This window comes from Cebus imitator, unplaced genomic scaffold (assembly GCF_001604975.1).
Source record: "Cebus imitator isolate Cc_AM_T3 unplaced genomic scaffold, Cebus_imitator-1.0 Scaffold80, whole genome shotgun sequence".
NCBI classification, from domain to species: Eukaryota; Metazoa; Chordata; class Mammalia; order Primates; family Cebidae; genus Cebus; species Cebus imitator.
In genome coordinates, this window is record NW_016107395.1 from 3,508,588 (window position 1) to 3,529,044 (window position 20,457).

The 20,457-nt window shown below is 34.2% G+C and overlaps 1 non-coding gene across 1 annotated transcript; it reads right to left on the bottom strand.

Annotated features, from left to right (window-relative positions):
- Positions 1 to 6,307: 6,307 nt before the first annotated feature.
- Positions 6,308 to 6,415, bottom strand: LOC119471983. The gene has a single exon (XR_005201082.1). It is a non-coding gene; the product is annotated as a U6 spliceosomal RNA (small nuclear RNA).
- Positions 6,416 to 20,457: the final 14,042 nt, after the last annotated feature.

Here is a 20,457-nt window from a genome sequence, read left to right on the forward strand (position 1 = left end):
CATTCTATTAAATGAAATAAGCCAGACACGGAAAGACAGAAACTGCATGGACTCATTCATGAAATTTATAAAAGTGAGTTTCATAGAAGCAGAGAGTAGAAGGATGGCTATCTGAGACAGGGGTGGCTAGGTGGTAGGGGGGCTGGAGGGACATTGGTCAAAGAGTGCATATTTACAGTTAGGAGGAATAAGTTTAAGAGATCCATTGTACATCATGGTGACTATAGTTAATAATAATATTGTATCCTTGAAAAATACTAGCAGAGTGGATATTGTTTTCACCATAAAAATGATAACTATATGAGGCAATCCCTATGTTAATTGGCTAGATTTAACCATCCCACAATGTATATATACAATCATGTGTTTCATAACTACATTTCAGTCAATGACAGCATATACGACAGTGAGTCCCATAAGATTATAATGGAGTTGAAAAATGTTCACGCCCTGTCATGTTGTAGCTGTAGTAACATTATAGTACAATTACTTTATTTTTAAAAATAAATTGAGTATAGCCTAAATATACAGTTTTACAATGTCTACAATAGTGTACAGTAATATCCTAAGCTCTCCCATTCATGCACCACTCACTGACTCGGCCAGAGCAGTTTTCAGTTCTGCAAGCTCATTCTTGGTGAGTACCTTATACAGGTGTACTGGCTTTGTTTTTTATACAATACTTTTACTGAACTTCTTTGATGTTTAGATATATAAATAATTACCATTGTGTTACAATTGTCTACAGTATTCAATATAGTAATGTGATACAGAGGTTTGTAGCCTAGGTGTCTAGTAGGCTATACCATCCAGATTTGTGTAAGTATACTGTATGATGTTTGCATAAGGATGAAAGCATCAGTGAGGCATATCTCAGTAAATATCCTTGTTGTTAAGCTACATATGTTTGCATTTACAAACATCATGCTGTATATAACAAATAGATACAATTTTATATGTCAATTGAAAACATAAATCAATTTGAAAAAAAGTAAATAAAATCCCAAAACCCTAAAACAAAATTGAAATTCTAGGTGAAAATATTTAATTGACTGAATCCAGGCCAAATTAGGAGTAAAGAGCATATAGGCAAAAGGGAGTATTTGATACTTTTGACTTCTGTAACATAAGGTGGGTCTTTATCTCTTTCAACAACTTATAAAATAGAGAAATTTTCAAAATTTAGAACCACTATCTATTTCAAACTTTATTATTTTATTGTTAAAAAGTTATCTAGAATATTGCAGTATCTTTCTATTTTTCCCTCTTCCTCACAGTAGAAAAAGAAGAGAGAAAAGGAGGGTTGAAAGATGGAGAAAGAAGCCCCTCAAATTAAACAACTAAGTACAATGCCGTGTTAACCATTTGACCAAACTGCATTACTGCTCTATTATTTTAAATCAATCACTTTACTATAAGAAAGTCATTGCTTCGAGGAGTTAATTTCCAAAGCAAACATTAGACTATTACATTTCTATACTCTACTTTTGCCAAACAGCAGATTTCACATCTTGGACAAATATGGCAAGTTTTTAAGAAAGTTAATTAGAATTTTACTTGCTAACCAAGTCCTAGGAAATGCAGTCTTTGAACAGATAAATGTCAAATAAAAAATGTGATTTACAAAACTCTAAAGCCTAATTGTTTTTCTGAAATGGATAGATTTCAAGTGTCAGAACAAGTCTAGTATTGTTTCTACAAAGTCATATATTAACTTATCTTTCTCTTTCATCATTATTATTGTCCTCTTAAATTTTATATCACTTAAGACACTATCAAAATGGTGTGATTATTTGCAACTGTGCAACTGCACTGTATTCCTACCAGGGAAGAGTGACACCTTCTGACTGCCCCATTTATTTCATTATCTATGTCATAAAAGATAGTCTGTTCTCAATGCACCTCTTTCTTACTCTTTTCTGAGGGAAAAAAAATAAAGCTACTCCAGCTAATTCCTTAAGTCAGTGCTAGATTAAAATGAGTGACTACATGGCATTCTAGAGAGCATACTTTACTAATCTTTGTTTGAATTTTTCCCCCAAAAGTTGCTTGTGGGGGATTTCTTAATGTGTGGAACTTCTAGCACCTCAAAGAATCACTTCCAGAGCTTTATTTAGGCACTATATTTCACCTGGTATTTATCTAAAACCATTCTTTTCAGGAAAAGTGAGTCATTAAGGAGAGGATGGGCATGGGAAGAACATACCGAGGACCATATGTGGGATGCAGGTGTTTGGCATTCACTTCAAACCAGAAGGACCCACGGGCTCTAGCAAGTCTTATCTGTTTTGGTAATTCTGTCTCTAGGATGTTCATTCATTCATTTACTCACTTATTCATTCACTAACTCATTTATTGTAGATGTCTGCCATGGCTTAGTTACTGTGCTAATTATAAATAACAATATAGAGATATTATATGTGCTAATTATAAATAACAACATAGAGATATAAATATTGTGCTAATTATAAATAACAATATAGAGATATAGATAACAATAATAGTCATCAGGACATCAGATTTACATACTTTTCTGAAATTAGAAACAGCCATAGTGAGAGGTAATAGTTTTCAAAGGTAGTTTTTAATTTTTATATGATAAAATAGAATAATCTTTTTTTTTTACATTTTTAAATGCTATTTGAACACCATCCAAGTTGACTAATAAATCAAATATCTAATATTGAAACTTAAGGTGAGGAAAAAATTGGAATTCATTTCACTCATTTCTCCAAGACCTCCATAACAACTTCCAATCTTTTTTGGCTCGCAACAGTAAGAAGAGAAGCAAAGGTAAACAAGATGAAAGGAAGGGAGGAGGAGAAAGATCTTGCAAGAAAAATTTTACTTAATGAGGACAGGGTAAAAATATATTTGTCAAGTAAGATTAGTAACACCACTCTCACTTCTATATTGCCTCAAATAAAGGAAAGCACACATCAGGCCATACTTACATTACATAATTTTGGTAATGCTCTGTATTTGTCTGACAAGATTCAGCCATTTAGCATTGCTACTTAGATCCTTTTCCCATTGGCTTTCCTAAATGTGCAACCTACGAACAGTGCAAGCTAGTGAACGATTACTGTTAGACAAGAGACCGAAGGCACACATTCATGTAGGCTCCCATTGGTTGAAAGTAGTAAGTGGCTTACACTTAAGTGTTTTGACGATGGCTCTACTTTCTTTGATTGATAATAATTCTCTTAATCTATTTGTTTTTGTTTATTATTTTGAAATAGTCAACCTCAGGTTGACATTGCAGAACTTATAGCAGACTGCATGTGATTACTTACCCTTGGGCCATGTGATGGGCTCATTATTGATAAGATTTTGGCCAGGAGGCTCTTGCCTATGAAACATATAATAGAGTTATGGAGGCTTGTGCAAGAACAGTGCCATGGGCTTAGAGTCAATTTTTTCTTTCTTGTAAAATATCTTTTTGAGTTCTCAGAAATACAGAATGCCCAGACTGTGGATTTTTGTTTCTGTGTGGAGCTTAACTCCTCCTTGGAGTTTGTAGAAAATGTAAGAAAAACTTCCCTTTATGTAGAGAAAGCTATGTACCCCCCCAAAAAATCCATTTGGAAATGTGGTACTATATAGTTCCCTCTGGTTGCAAAACATTTGACTCTGTGGTACCCTATGGTTTGTTCTCCTGTTTGGCATATCTTTCTGCTATTATCCCTGGTCTCTTAGGTACATAATAACATGAAATAAAAATGATCCCTCCCAGTGTGATTTTAATGAAGAGAATGGCACCTGCTTTGCATGTGTTGTGTGGTGGGAACGGGTGGGTACAAATTCTTGACTATGACTGTGATCTCCAGTTACATCACAGTTAATAAATAAAACAATCTGATTGCTTTGCCCCTCCTATTGGATGGCTGGGCAGATTCAGTGATGTTGCACAGTCATATTTTACTGAACAAACTAAGTTGTTCTAGGTTTTAAAATTGAGTTATGGGGATAAACATTGGGAAACAATTTTGAACTTGGACAAACTAAGACTTGATTATTGTATTGGGTTTTTACTTTTGACTCCAGACAATTGTATGTTTTGATAAGTTTTTGAAAGTGCCTTAGATTTCTTTTGGTGGGGTACAATTTTCCCAAATATAATTTTATAATCCTTATTTTATATTTTGCAATTACTTTGTTCCTTTCCTTTTGTGAATTCTATTGCCTTTTTTAAATTTGAAAAAAATTGAAAAGAAAGAATACATTTCTGGTTGAAGAATATGTGACTGACACTATAATTCACATGTTCTAAGCAAAACAAATCTTGATTATTTATCCCACAAATTCCTTTGAATCACTCCGTTTGAGACTGATATTACGTATTTGTTATTTTTGAAGAAAAGATTGAGAATGCTCTTTTTGTAAAAATGTCGCCAAGTGTACCAAGTTGGGTAGATTTACTTTTTAAATCTTGGACATGTCTATCTGACCTAAATTCAAGTAATTTCTATTACTTCTTGAATGTTATATTTAGCATCATTTATGATGTTTGTTTAGATTTATAGTCTTATAAAGGATCAAGCCTTCCCTTCCCTAAGGAATCCGACTCACCTCTCCTAGTAGACACTCCATACCATCAGCAGTTGAGTTTTAATGAATATGGATAGACAATTTAGAGAAAAATGAAAAATATTTCCTCAATTCCTATAACATTCAGAGATTCAAGTGTAAATGAGAAACAATTCAATCATTTTTACATTATCTTGATTCCCAATCTAATTTATCATTATAATTAAAAATATTTGATAGAAATTCATGCAGAGCTAAGTTTTGTTATTTATACAAATATAAGTTTATATTTAAGAGGCCAGGCAGAGATATAATGAGATAAAGTGGTTTTTTAAGTCATTATACTTTAAGTTCTGGGGTACATGTGCAGAACGTGCAGGCTTGTTACATAGGTATACATGTGCCATGGTGAAATACCTAATGTAGATGACAGGAGGATGTATGCAGCAACCACCATGGCACGAGAATAAAGTATTCAATATGATTACAAATTTGTCTTTTTTTGCTAGATTTCTAGTTGAACTTTTACAGTTTAAAGGAAATCATATAGTCAGAGAAAGACATAGAAATGACCATGGATTCTGCTAAATGTTTTGGGTGTTGGTTATGTGCTAGGAACTGGACAATTTGCTCTCCACATAATTCATCTTATTGCTCCAATATCCCAGTGAATATGAGAGCCCCATTCTACAAATGATAAAACCGAGGCATGGTAAGTCAGGTTTCTCAGGATGCTTTTTCACTTCTCTATAGAAGCAAGTGGTGTGATTAAAGGTAGGGAAGTCCAGTCTGAGAAAAGGAGCACTGGTTGATCAAAGGGACAAACACAAGAGATGATACAAAACTAGTGAATCCTACATTAGGATTTGAATTCGAGTCCCAGGAATAACTATCCACTTTCCCTTCTGCTTGATCTTGAGGCTCTTTGAAGAACTAGTAAGTGTTTTGATTTTCTTGATCCACTGAAGACTTCCAGAGTTTCTGGCCATAATCCCTGGACCGCTTTTCTTGTACTGGCTGAAAACATTGAGCTATGGAATTCTATTCTAGAACAGGGAGCTCAAAGTCATATTTCAAGTAGTGTGTGTGGATATGTGTCCTGATTGCAGGCGAAGTGCAAACCCAGACACCCAGGGCAGCTATCAGAGTGGTTTGGAACATTTTTTTGTGCTACTTTTTCACATAGCTTCTCCTTCCCAAGTATGTGCGTACAGCATCTGGCCCTTGCTTTCCTAACTGTCCTTCCAACCTAGTGTTTGTTGGCTTTTCCTTGGGAAGTACAATTTATCTGAATTCTGAAGAAAATCAAGAATAATTTCCTGGCTGTTGAGGGCTGGCAAATAATGTAGTTTTTGAGCATCTACTTCACAGCATATTTCTGGGACAGTCTGCAGTGACCAGTCCCTTTTATACTGTCACATGAGGTTAACTACCTACATTCTTTTGCCTCAACGAAACAAGCTTCATGATGGCTGGGTAAAATCTCCTTCCAAATAACATAAAGGAATTTTTTATACTACAAAATATCCAAATAAATATTCAATACTATGCATAGCTTCACTAAATTATATACAAGGAAATGATTCTGACATTTATCATTGGTTCCTCTTTGTTTATGGCATCACTACAACCTGACAAAAGAAGATGTGAACTCATGATGCAAAACTCAGTGGTGCAATGTATATGTTTTTTCAATATAACATAAATCTTTTATTGAAAGTAAGTTGATTTATGTTACGAGAGTATCTTAAAAAACCAAAGTATCTTATTAACTTTAAAGCATATTGGGTGCTTCATGAATTTGTGTGCAATTCTTGTGCAAAGGCCATGCAACTCTTTTTCTGTGTCATTCCAATTTTAGTATATGTGCTGCTGAAGCAAGCACAATATGTGTATTCTTATTTATGACATATATGGATTTTCTGTATAATCTGTTTTACATCATCACTGAGGAGGAAATCCCTATATATTTAAAAAGGGAGTACCACGTTTACACTAGGAAAGGGAAGAAAAGGCACTGTAATTCACTACTTAATGATGTAAGTGCTGTGTGAAGTGTTTTATGCAGATTTTCTCTTTTAGTCTTTATTTAAAGACTATGAACACATTTCAGTCTTAGCATTTTGTAGATTAAAACTTAACCTAGAAAGGTTACATATTTTCTCAAATCCAAGTTGAGAGAATGAAGTAGAAAATAAATCGAGCTCTGTGAAAAAATTCATGATTTTCATACTAAACCATGCTACTGCTCTCCTATGTAATTTATTAATTCATTTACTTACAAATATTTATTTACTACCTACTTTATGGCAGACACTAAATTCCAAGGATAGAGAAATAATCAATATATGTTTTTGAATGGTAAAAAGATGACAAAATTAATTTTAAAATATTGTGATTATTCTTTGAAGGGAGGAAAGATCTCTTCTCATGTAATAATATCCTATATAAATGCAAGAAAATTTTGTTATGCAGTAAAACTATATTCATGGTAGCGGTTGTGATGGATTACAAACCTTCTTGCTGCACTATTGTATGATTTAAGAGTATTTTATATGAATTGCTAGACAGCAAGATCTAGTTTATGTTTAGAGATACTGATTTTTCCTAGACTAGATATTGTTTTTAAAAATGAACCTTTTAGGAGATCTGTATTTGAACTTCCTACATATGGGTCTGAATTCTAGTTAAGCAGAGAAACTCCCTCTTAATGAAGGTAGAGTTGAGAATTAGAACTCTAGGTAGTGACTCTCCACACCAGTGGTTCTCAAACTGAAACATGCATAAGAATCTCATATAGGGATGGTTGAAACACAGATTTCTGGCCCTACCCCTGAAATTTCTGATTCAGTAAGTCTGGGATGGGGACAAAAAATTTATATTTCTAATAAGTTCTTAGGTGATATTGATGCCATTAACCTGAGGAACACACTTAAAGAACCATTGCACTATAGGAAAGTATTTTCTTATCCCCTCATACAGAATAGGAAAAAATTGTAATCGTTGATGTATTCCAGTTTTTTATATTCCCTGGGCCAATTTGTTCTAACCATTACCAGCTTCTGCCTTGGCCTCACTCATGAGATCTGGTGACCTTTCAGTGTATGCATGAGGAGCCAAAGAACTCACAAGATGAACATCAGTAATCTCCCTCTTTACAAAATAGTTTAATTTTATTTATTTTTATTTTTAAGATTTTTGCAGATGCAATTTAGAGTTTGTTCATTTATGCATTCATTAAAATTAAGGTAAACTTCAGAGGACTTTGTTAAATGAGAGAATGTAAAAAGTTATATAACACAATTTTTCCTGTTTTCTCAGGGAATTAAAAGCCAGTTGCACTGAAAATATTTTGAGGAAACAGATACGTTTGGGGTGATTTGGTGCACATCTGTGGTGCAAAGGAAATATTATTGACTTCAAACAGAATACATGAACTCCAAAAAAAGAGACACCTCTCCACATTGCAACAGAGCAAACTATGTTTTCTTGTACCTGGCACTTAATCCAACCATCAAACCCAATGGGCATGAGTTTTGATAACTTGAGTGAAGTGATAACTAAACATTTCAACCTCAGACTTGAATGTTTTGGTATAAAATATAAAATGCATTCAGCTGAAACCCTAATCTACAGCATTTTGATGTTTTTTTCTCTCTTGATTTATGTTTAGTACTTTGTTAGAAGGTTTGCTTTTCATTTGATTCCACATGGATGCAATGTTTCCTGTCCCATAGCCAAAGTCAACCTTTTAAGGTCTATAGGAGTGTTGTAGACACATAAATTTTAAAAAGTAGAGACAATGCTAAAATTCTGGACCACCTAAATTGCCAGCAGCAGCTTTAGAGCTACGCAGGTCAGTCAGTGTCCCAGGGGTCAAAATAAAGAGTACTCAGGGCAGAGCCTAGGAGACCTGACAGCTGCAAAGTTTGTGGAAGTAGCTTTCTTCATAGTGGAAGGCAAAACGAGACATCAGTGTAATCAGCATAGGTTAAACAGACCTGGGATATATTAGTCATGGATCTTAAAACAAAAAAGGTGGATGCTTTACACTACTTAAGAGATTTCTGCAACTTTATTTCTAAAGCTTGGTAGCCTTAGGAGGTAAAGGGACTAGTTCATAAGACCAGAAATTTTATGCAAACTTTTAAAAAAGTTCCTACCTTGGCTAATTGAGATTGGAATGCTCAAACAGTGCCCTAAAAGAGAGCCATGTATGAATGGGACTGAATCGAGTGGCTCTTCTGGGTTCACGAAATTATTTTCTCCTTGTGGTTATGAAGATTATTGATAATGAAGCTAAATTATAAAATCCAACCTTGCTTTTTGATTATATTCTCTTTTTTTTTTTTTCTTACTCTGTCACTCAGGCTGGAGTGCAGTGGCATAATCTCTGCTCACTGCAGCCTCTGCCTCATGGGTTCTGGTGATTCTCCTGCCTCAGCCTCCCGAGTAGCTGGGACTACAGGTGTGTGCCACCCCGCCCAGCTATTTTTGTTGTTGTTGTTGTTGTATTAGTAGAGACGGGGTTTTATCATGTTTGCCAGGTTGGTCTTGAACTCCTGACCTTAGGTGATCTGCCTGCCTCAGCTTTCCAAAGTGCTGGGGTTAGAGGCATGAGATTCTGTGCCCAGACATTTTTTGATTATATTCTTATTGGATCTTTTCAACATTTCCAAAATTTCCGATGTGTGCTATGTGTAATGATTTCTAAACATTACACATAGCACACATGTGTAATGATTTCTAAAGTCTATTATTGTTGATATAGAATTTGAGGCAGCAGATGCATTTGATAAACAATTTTAACACTTTTGAGAAAAGAACTTTCTGCAACACAATGAAAATTACAGCACCCAAAGAAGAAAATCTGTGGATCCCATTAAAGTTCTGTATAATCCACAAATAATTCTTTTGAATTATCCCTCTAAAAAGTCATTTCATTCAAAAGGTGAGAAAAATACTTTTTCTTAATTTTTATCACCATGACATCCCCGCCCCCATCAAGAATGTTGGGATCAAAATGGGGAAAAAAAGAAAACTGGAATGTTTACTACAATATGTCCAAGTATTTGAAAGGTCTTACTAAAAGTAATGAAACTGTCAACATGGTTTCTTGTAAGTTTATTATGCATCTGTGAACTGGCAAGTGTTGCACATTTGTTAGACGTTTTCTAATATTCGCCTTCGGAGTTGCTTGCTGAAAATAATTCAGAAAGTCAGAGCTCCAGGAGCTAAACTGGACGTTTTATTGATTATCCAGTGTCAAGTGCTTAATCAAAACTGACTTTGCTTCTTCAACTAGTCACATCCTTCAACTAGTCACACAGAACTAGTGTTTAAACAATTTCCAGATCACTTGTCTTTATATTTTTCTGTTTCCTTGGAATTCTCAGCAATTTCTTTTAAGATTTCAAAACTTATGCTTAAGAATAAAAAATGTAACAGAATACAGGAAATTTTATTTTTTGAGCACTGACACTTTCTTTTTATAGCACTGACTGGCGGTGTTCACCTCTTCTCCAGAAATAGCAGTAGCGATTTAATGAAGATTATAAATGTTTCTTAGTTTAAATATGTCTCACCCTAGCCAAAATTAGAAAGAAGGGGATTGTTCTTTTATCCAGTCTTCCTTTTATCCCCTCATAAATATTCTTAGTATTTTACCACTAAGTAGCTCTATGTTTTCTAGGCTCATTATGCAGGCTTGATCTCCCTGACCTAATACTCTTTCATGAACCAGGTCTGACAGTGAGTATTCATTTGGCCAATTCTGTTGGCTTCACATTGTCCTGTTCTCCCAGTGTTGTGCCACTCCTGGCCTAGTTGTTTTTTCAAAACATGTAGTCTCTAGGGTGTCATTTTCTCTTCTGTTGATGTACTATAGGCACATTTAGGAGGATGGGCACCAGAATGCTTAAAAAAATCACTTTTAGTAGAGAGATAACAAGGTATAAATATGTTGTAGTTGTTCAAAACATATTTGCTGTATAAAATTTCCTATTTAATGCTATATATAATGCATCTTACTTTTGCACCTAACTCAAATGGAGATTTTAATCTATTCAAGTAGGTTGGATAGTGCCATAATTCAGTGCCATGGAGATGGCTTTCAGATAGGGTGACGAATGCCCTCCCTTCAGGCTGCCTACCAAGTTTTCCAACATATTTTAACTTTAGACTGCTGATAATTCCCTAAAGATTGTGGGAATGTAAAGACATTATTTTGGATTAACTTACTTAGTCCTCATTCTTAGAAAATCATATTATACAATGTCAACAAAAATTAGAAGCAAAACAAAGGAGAACATATGGAATGCTATATGAATGGATAACAGAGTGATCTCATCTCTTTAAGGGGTTGAGGAAGACTTCCCAAGAAAGAAATGTTTAGACTGAGACCTGAAACATAAGTAGATATTAACCAATAAACTCAAAGGAATCCTGTATTGTGGACTCATAAATGTCAAGGGGTCATGCATTTTAGATGAGACTGAAGAGGCAAGCAGGGACCAAGGATCACAAGGTCTGCTAAGCTTTGTAGAGGAGTTTGTTTATCTTAAAGGAGAGGGAGAACTATTGAAAAACTTTCAACTGGCAATGACATAATTAGATTTGAATTTTAAAGGCTATAGTATCCTCATGCTGTGCTATCAATCAGAAACACTTTAATGCCAATTAATTTATAATCCTCTTTTACTAACTGTTACATTAAATTATTACATAGCAACTACTGGGTAATGAGAAGAAAAGACAGGCTGAATAGTGGTGCCTGGGATACAGGGAAAGAGGGAAACATAGAATGATATACTTGGGTGAATGAAAGGAAGGAAGGACAGGGAGACCTAGAGGAAGGTAGTCAGAACAAACTAGGTGCTTTCACATTTATGCACAAACTCTTTTAAGTCTCACAATCCATTTTGCAAAAGAGAAAACTAAAACTCAGAGCAGTTGACAGCTCAAGAGAGGTTAATTTGCCCAAGATCACATAGCAAATGGCAGAGCTGGAATTTTAATTTAGATTCTTCTACTGTATATTCAATGCCTTTTCTGATATAGCATCTTGTCTTTAAAGGTGGGAACGTACAAGAGTGAGTGGAGGTATAGTCTATATTCCAACATATAGCTAGAAGATAGAAATTACCCGTTATCATAGTTTTGCCAGTGATCGCCCCTCATTTAGTGACAGATATTCAAAATCAAATTCTTCCAACCCAGTGGATGAACTGTATGAAGTTGTCTACTGGGTTAGTGCTTGCGTGATATTCAAGATAGAAAATGATTAACATTTCAATGTTCTCCCTTCCAGGGATCTCTGTAATGGTATGTAGACTGTCAGCTGCAGAATCGCATCCAAATTTCCTTTTTGTATTCAGCAAGGCTATGCAATTTCTTGTTTAATCAGTTGTTATTTTATTATTCATTTTGTAAATATTTACTGAGCCTAATGTAACCCAGGTACTGTTCTATGTGCTGGAAAACATCAGTGAACAAAACAGAACATCTTCTTTGGTCTTATTTATTTAGTGTACTTATATATTTTTGTATTTAATTACTCTGTGTCAAACAATAACACATTTCAAATTGATTTAAACTTTCCATTTTTAAATTTCAAAGGCTTCCATTTTTCCTCTGCCCCCAACTCTAGTTCCAGCATGTTGGGATTGGCAGAAGTGTTCATGTGATCCAATACACTTGACATTTTGAAGATTTTGATTCTTTCTTCCTAGATTTCATTGTTACAAAGGGAAGAGAAGTGAAGTTCTTTTATGACTACCGTGCTATGAATCTCAGCAAGTATTTACCTTTGGATTCAATTCTTGCTCTTCCTTGTGTCTTGATGTTCCTGTATTCTCATTCTATTTAGGCCATATTGGCAATATTTTCATGTCCTATTATGTCTTTCTAATATGTTGTATCTGCATTTGTAGCATGACTGATAAGGAGCACAAACCAAATCTTGGAATTTGATAAAATATCCTTTTTCTAAACTATATGAGTTCATTTTTGGAGAGCAAATGTAACAATCCCAAATACCTGTCATTTAAACAAGAAGTTAATTATTCTCTAAGGATACATATCGTAGCCAATATTTTTATAGATAGTCAGAGATGGGTTCCAGACTGTGATGATTTCAACAATATTCTTACTTAAGTTTCCAAACTGTGACATTTGCCTCATTGTTATCCGTCATCATCATCTATTTCTTTTTTGTAAATTTATTTATTTTTATTGTACTTTAAGTTCTGGGGCACATGTGCAGATCATGCAGGATTGTTACATAGGTACATACACAGCAAGGTGGTTTGCTGCCTCCATCCCTGTCACCTGTATCTGGTCTTTCTCCCCACATTATCCCTCCCCACCTGCTACTGTCTCTCCCCAAATCCCCCCAACTGACCCCAGTGTGTGATGCTACCATCCCTGTGTCCACATGTTCTCATTGTTCAACACTGGCCTATGAGAGAGAACATGCGGTGTTTGATTTTCTGTTCTTATGTCAGTTTGCTGAGAATGATGGTTTCCAGATTCATCCATGTCCCTATGAAGGACACAGAACTCATTGTTTTTTATGACTGCATAGTATTCCATGGTGTATATGTGCCGTATTTTCTTTATCCAGTCTATTGTTGATGGACATTTGGGTTGGTTCCAAGTGTTTGTTATTGTAAACAGTACTACAATGAATATATGTGTGCATGTGCCTTTATAACAGAATGATTTATAATCCTTTGGGTATATACCCAGTAATGGGATTGCTGGGACAAATGGTAATTCTATTTCTAGGCCCTGAGGAATTGCCACACTGACTTCCACAATGGCTGAACTAATTTACACTCCCACTAACAGTGTAAAAGTGTTCCTATTTCTCCACATCCTCTTCAGCGTCTGTTGTCTCCAGGTTTTTTAATGATCGCCATTCTAACTGATGTGAGATGGTATCTCAATGTGGTTTTGATTTGCATTTCTCTAATGACCAGTGATGATGAGCATTTTTTCATGTTTGTTGGCATCATATATGTTGTCCTTTGAAAAGTGTCTGTTCATATCCTTTGCCCACTTTTGAATGGGATTGTTTGTTTTTTTCTTGTATATCTGTTTTAGTTTGTAGATTCTGGCTATTAGCCCTTTGTCAGAGGGGTAGACTGCAAAAATTTTTTCCCATTCTGTTGGTTGCCAGTTTGATCTATGATTGCTTCTTTTGCTGTACAGAAGCTCTGTAGTTTAATTAGATCCTTTTTGTCTGTTTTGGCTTTTGTTACCATTGCTTTTGGTGTTTTAGTCATGAAGTCCTTGCCTACGCCTATGTCCTGAATGGTTTTGCCTAGGTTTTCTTCCAGGGTTTTTCTGGTGTTAGGCCTTACATTTAAATCTTTAATCCATCTGGAGTTAATTTTAGTTTAAGGTGTTAGGAAGGGGCCCAGTTTCTGCTTTCTGCACATTGCTAGCCAGTTTTCCCAACACCATTTATTAAACAGGGAATCCTTTCTCCATTGCTTGTTTTTGTCAGGTTTGTCAAAGAGTAGATGGTTGTAGATGTGAGGTGCCACTTCCAAGGCCTCTGTTACGTTCCATTGGTCTATGTCTCTGTTTTGATACCAGTACCATGCTGTTTTGATTACAGTAGCCTTGTAGTATAGTTTGAAGTCTGGCAGTGTGATGTCTCCAGCTTTGTTCTTTTTACTTAGGATTGTTTTGGCTATGCTGGCTTTCTTTTAGTTCCATATAAAGTTTAAAGTGTTTTTTTCCAGTTCCATGAAGAAGGTCATTGGTAGCTTGATGGGGATAGCATTGAATCTATAAATTACTTTGGACATTATGGTCATTGTCTTTCTAATCATGAGGATGGAATATTTTTCCATCTGTTTGTGTCCTCTCTTATTTCATTGAGCAGTGGTTTGTAGTTCTTCTTGAAGAGATCTTCTACATCCTTTGTCAGTTGTATTCCTAGGTATTTTATTCTCTTTGTAGCTATTGTGAATGGCAGTTCACTCATGATTTGGCTCTCTGTTCGTCTGTTATTGATGTAGAGGAATGCTTGTGATTTCTGCACATTGATCTTGTATCCCGAGACTTTGCTGAAGTTGCTTATCAGTTTCCAGTTTTTGCCTGTTCATTATGATATTGGCTGGGGGTTTTTCATAAGTAGCTTTTATTATTTTGGGATACATTCCATCAATAGCTAGTTTATTGAAGGCTTTTAGCATAAAGGGCTGTTGAATTTTGTTGAAGACCTTCTCTGCATCTATCGATAGAGATAATCATTTGGTTTTTGTCTTTGGTTCTGCTTATGTGGTGGATTATGTTTATAGACTTTTGTATATTGAACCAGCCTTGCATCCTCATGATGAGGCCTTCTTGATCGTGATGAATAAGCTTTTCATTGTACTGTTGGATTTGGTTTGCCAGTATTTCATTGAAGACTTTTGCGAAGATGTTCATTATGGATATAGGCCTGAAGTTTTCTTTTTTAGTTGAGTCTCTGCCAGGTTTTGGTATCAGGATGATGTTGGTCTCATAAAATGAGTTAGGGACGATTCCCTCTTTTTATATTGTTTGAAATAGCTTCAGAAGGAATGGTACCAGCTTCTCTTTGTACATCTGGTAGAATTCAGCTGTAAACCCATCTGGACCTGAACATTTTTTTTGGTTGGTAGGCTATTAATTGCTGCATCAACTTTAGCTCTTGTTATTGGTCTATTCAGGGTTTCAACTTCTTTCTGGTTTAGTCATGGGAGAGTGCAAATGTCCAGGAATTTATCCATTTCTTCTAAATTTACTGGTTTGTGTGTGTAGAGTTGTTTGTAGCAATCTCTGATGGCAGTTTGTATTTCTGTGGAATTGCTGGTGATATCCTTTTTATCATTTTGTTATTGCATCTATTTGATTCTTCTCTCTTTTCTTTTTTAGTAGCCTGGCTAGCAGTCTGTCTATTTTGTTGATCTCTTCAAAAACCAGCTCCTGGATTTATTGACTTTTTTTGAAGAGTTTTTTGTGTCTCTATCTCCTTCAGTTCTGCTCTGATCTTAGTTATTTCTTATCTCCTGCTAGCTTTTGATTTTTTTTTTTTAACTTGCTCCTCTAGCTCTTTCAATTTTGATGGTAGGGTGTCGATTTTAGATGTTTCCTTGCTCCTCATGTGGGCATTTATTGCTATGAATTTCCCTCTCGACACAGCTTTAAATGTGTCCTAGAGATTCTGGTACAGTACATTGTGTACCAAAAAAATTTGGTGATTAGAAAATAGTTTTTTGCAGAACTAGAAGGCATTAATTCAAAATAACTCCTGACCTAGTATTCATTGGTTGGTAAGGTTTGGAATACAATTACTTCTCCAAGAGCTAGTAAATAGAGGAGGGATCATAAGGCTAATTATTGACTAGATTGCAGGTTGTAGAAAAAGTTCCAGATTAGTTGCTTTCATTGCCCCACTGATTTTCATTTGCCACATTGGTTGATATGATAAATGTGCAGAACAGCAAGAAGGTAAGATGCCCAGAAAATAGAGAAGAATACTTCCTTGACTTTTAGTTTGGCTGAAAAATTGTACTAATATCTTTCTGGGTGGGGTATTCGGGCTATTTTTCTCATTACAAATGAAGAGAGGAAGCATCATCATTCAAGGCACCTGAAATGGAGCATGTGTGGAGAGCAATAATAACAGCCCTTTCAGGCCTTAGCTCTTGGTGACCAGAGCTACATATGATAATCTTAGTGGGTCTGCATCATTATTTTATATAAAAGTAAGAAAGTGTTTTTTTTTAAATTTTGATTTCATTTCTAAGTTGAACATTATCAACATTATTATTATTATTGCTTACAGAAACACCCTTGCCAGGTATGTCTGAGAACATCATTTCCTGATGCCTAAGTCTTTTTCCTGACATTGCAGAGTTCAATATGCTTTATGTATAGTCGGGATTTTCATTTCAAACCTTTAAGCATATTGTTATGGAAGTTTAGCAGCTAGTTTTCTTCTAATTTATATGATTTCTTCTAATTTATATGATTAAATATACAATTTATAATTTATAATTTTTTATAATATATAAAACAATTTTATAATAAATAAATTTATAATTTATAATTTTTCTTCTAATTTATATGATTAAATGACAAAATACATTTACAGTTATTCCCTGCTACATACTTAGGAAAGAGAAGGATGTATAGATAAATCTAGCATCTCTCTTGAAAACCACTCATGCAATGGCCATTGCTTGATTTGCCTAATCTTAATCTGAAGTATAAAATCATCTTCCAAGGGATAGGGATTCTACTTACTTATACTGAAATGTATGTCATCATGGTCTATTTTTGTTATTACTATTATAGTTTTGTTTTGTCTTATGTAATCAAGAACAAGGGAAGTAGTCATCTTGAGCTGATTGCCTCAAAAAATTTCAAGAAAATTGTGTTTTCTTACCTGGGTGCAGTGGCTTAAGCCTATATTCCCAGTACTTTGGGAGGCTGAGGTGGGTGGATCACTTGAGGTCAGGAGTTTGAGACCAGCTGGGCCAACATGGTGAAACCCTGTCTCTGCTAAAATACAAAAAAATTTAGCTGAACACAGTTACAGGATTGATTAGGCTAGAAAAGCAACTTCCTGCAAACTTTCGCTGATTTGAATGGTTCCTATGCAAGAAAAACATAAGACTTAACCTTGGGTCACTTCAGAGGATAGGATTAGGACAAAAAAGTGACAATTATAGAAAATTTAAGTTGAACGCATTTTAAAAATTGGTTTATTTCTATTGGCTTGAAATGTCAAAACTGGGAAAGACAGTCTTGAAAGTGCTCTCCTAAATGAGTAAATAGTAGTAATATTTCCCATGCAGAAGCTGGGAAGCTGGTTAACCACTTTGCTGGATTGTGCTGAGGAAATCCATAGATCCACTTGAGGGTTAAATAGATAACCTTAATGGTCCTCTCCAAGTCTGAGATTATGTGTGGGTTAATAATCCATATGTTAGCAACTGAAACAAGGTATTAAGAGACTTAAAATATTTATTTTGTCAACTCTTAAATAAAGCGCATTCAGTGCTCCATATGATGTTCACTTACCTGGAGTGAAACATTAGACAAAAGACTGTTATAAGACTTCCTTGAAGAATATCATTGTCCTTTCTATTTAAAGGTAATTATTTTGAGCAATATTTGTGAAATAAAAGGTAAGTTTTCAGGCAGTGTTCTTTATTCATGGTAATAAACAGCTTACTTTTTGTCTAATGATGCTGGCTCATTTCTGCAGTCATGTGTCTTGCATTGTGGTCAACAAGGATCATAAAATGAGCTCTTCTGTTTTTAGAAACTTCACACTGCACAGATCCATCTGTTCCTTTTTACCTAAGCTGCATTGGTCCTATGGCTTCCAGCTGCAGTCTCAATTGCTAATTCATTCCTACAGGAGATTGGTTGGTTAGATAACTTTAATAGCCCTGCTGATCATTCTATACCCTATGTTGGCTTAGAATTATACAGTTTTCTCCAATTTAACTTTTTTTTTCCTGGTAAACTTTTCAGCTAGCTGTATTTTCTTAATTTTCAGATAAATTAAAAGTAATATATCCTTTTCTTTCTCATACATCCCAATATATACTTTAGGTAATTGATAACTTCTTGCATTCTTTATGAAACAAGCTTCATTCTTTTTCTGATCCTCCAATGAAAAAAATAAAGCCAAATATTTAAGCAATTAAAATATTCAACTTGCTCTAGTTTAGTTGTGACATTAAAAAGTGCACATATATGAAACAAAATAAAATACCTTATAATAAATTGAATTCTCCATCTCTGTGCAACTGGCATTTAAGGGAATACAACTTCAGTTATTGCCTCTACTTACTGCTTTGTGAGCAGTTATCATAATAACCGGAAACTTACTCTTTCATCTCTTGGTGTTTTACAAATTTGTCATTTAAAAATTTGTGTAGACATATATGAAATTTATTTTTCATGGTTCTCGATGACCTTGTCAATAGGAAGTCTCAGTTATTGCATATTTTATTCAATTGTTTGCTTAATCATTTCTTCCCTTCCATTTTGTCTGTTATCTCCCTGGGCATTCCTACTAAAGAGATGATATCTAGATTTCAACATAATTGAGAAAATATGAGAAACTCTCATATTTTGATCACTTGTGTTTATAATGATCCCTTCCAGGAAAAATCTAGATATGTATAATAAGTATGTGTATATGTGTTAATGCTTAGAAATGAGAATAGCATATACTGCAATATATTAACAGTAATTAACTTTGGACTTATAGGAATGAAGGGCTTTCACATTTTACTGTATATTCTTCTATTTTATCTGAAGTTGGAAAAATACACTTATGAATTGTCTATAACAAAAATTAGAAATATTTAAAATGATAAATATGCAAAAGACACTAAGAAAAAATAGATTATTAGTTGAGTATAAGGTTCTATGTATCATTTAAATAAAACATTGATTTTATCATTAAAATGATTTCTGAGCTTATATTTTATTTGTTTAATATTATTGTTTCTGAGAAAGGCATTTTAAAGTCTAACATAGACTATTTTTAATGTATTTGAGTTAAATAGTTCAATGATATTTTGTTTAGTACATGTATGTTTATAATGTATTTATGCCCAGTGATTAGAATGGTGTGTTAGATGCCTAATACATTTTTATTGAATAAATTAATAAATGAGTGAGATATCTGGATACTACCCACTTCTAAATCTTAAAAACACTGAGAGTTTCTGTTGTCTTTTGGATTTGGAAATCTTAGAAGATTTTGTCCAGAGGGAAAAGTATAGGTCTAGATACTCTGAAGGGCATGGGCACAATTTTTCAAAGTCCTTTCATTAAAATCACTTCAGAGCGTAATAGATTTTAGAAAATATGTTAAATTGTTTATGATTTCCACTATGAGTCTTTTATATGTGTTAACTTCCACAAATTGAAAAAAAATATCTTAATAGGGATGTCTTTAATGGTTGTCTGCAACAGTCATTGCTTACTAATTCTATTGAGGGCAGATGGCTGAGGCTAGCCAGCTGTCTAAAAGAGAGATTTGACCAATGATAGACAAGAGTGCATAGCATAGCTTCCCTTGTAACTTCTTCAACTCCAGCTACTGCCCATGTGATTTCTTAACAATAGTTTAAGAGTTTCTATTTCTCTAGAGGGAAAGGAATGTACTTTTCATCAAAGGTTTATATGGTAATTCATATTTCTTTTATGGTCTACATTGACTGTCAGTTATAGCTCTTACCCAGTGTATGTTTTTTGAAATGGAAATTTAATTGGGTGAGTATTTGTGATGAGATGTTTAAGTGGCTTAGGAATATGCGTAACCACATGTACATGTTGTTTAATCAAAAGTGTACAGTAAGTAGAATTTAAAAACAGTAGTCTGCTAGTGCTAAGATTGAACATTATTTATTTTCAGTTGAGCAGGAAAATTAAACTACTTATAGTTATAGTATTATTTACCCTGGTGATTTAACCTTACAAATATTTTACAAAATAATATAAATAGAAACATATGTGAAGCGTAGGCAACTGGAACCATGTCACATTCTCTAAGTAACCATGAATGGATGAATAGTAAATGTTATATGTTTACGATATTTAAAATGTAATTCAAATACTGTCTCTCTCTCTCTGCATATGTGTATGTATGTATATATACATATATATGTGTATATATACACATGCAATTAACATTTGTTTAGCAATTTATGGCTTTGTAATATACTTTTATGCACATAAACATTTGATTCAATAAAGAGAAATTACTATTACCAAAAGACTTTTCAGTTTTTTTTAAACCTAAATAAATATATATATATATGCATATATATATATATTTAAATGGTTTATATGGGTATATATATGTGTGTGTGTATCTATATATGTCTGCATACACATACATACACATTTATATATATA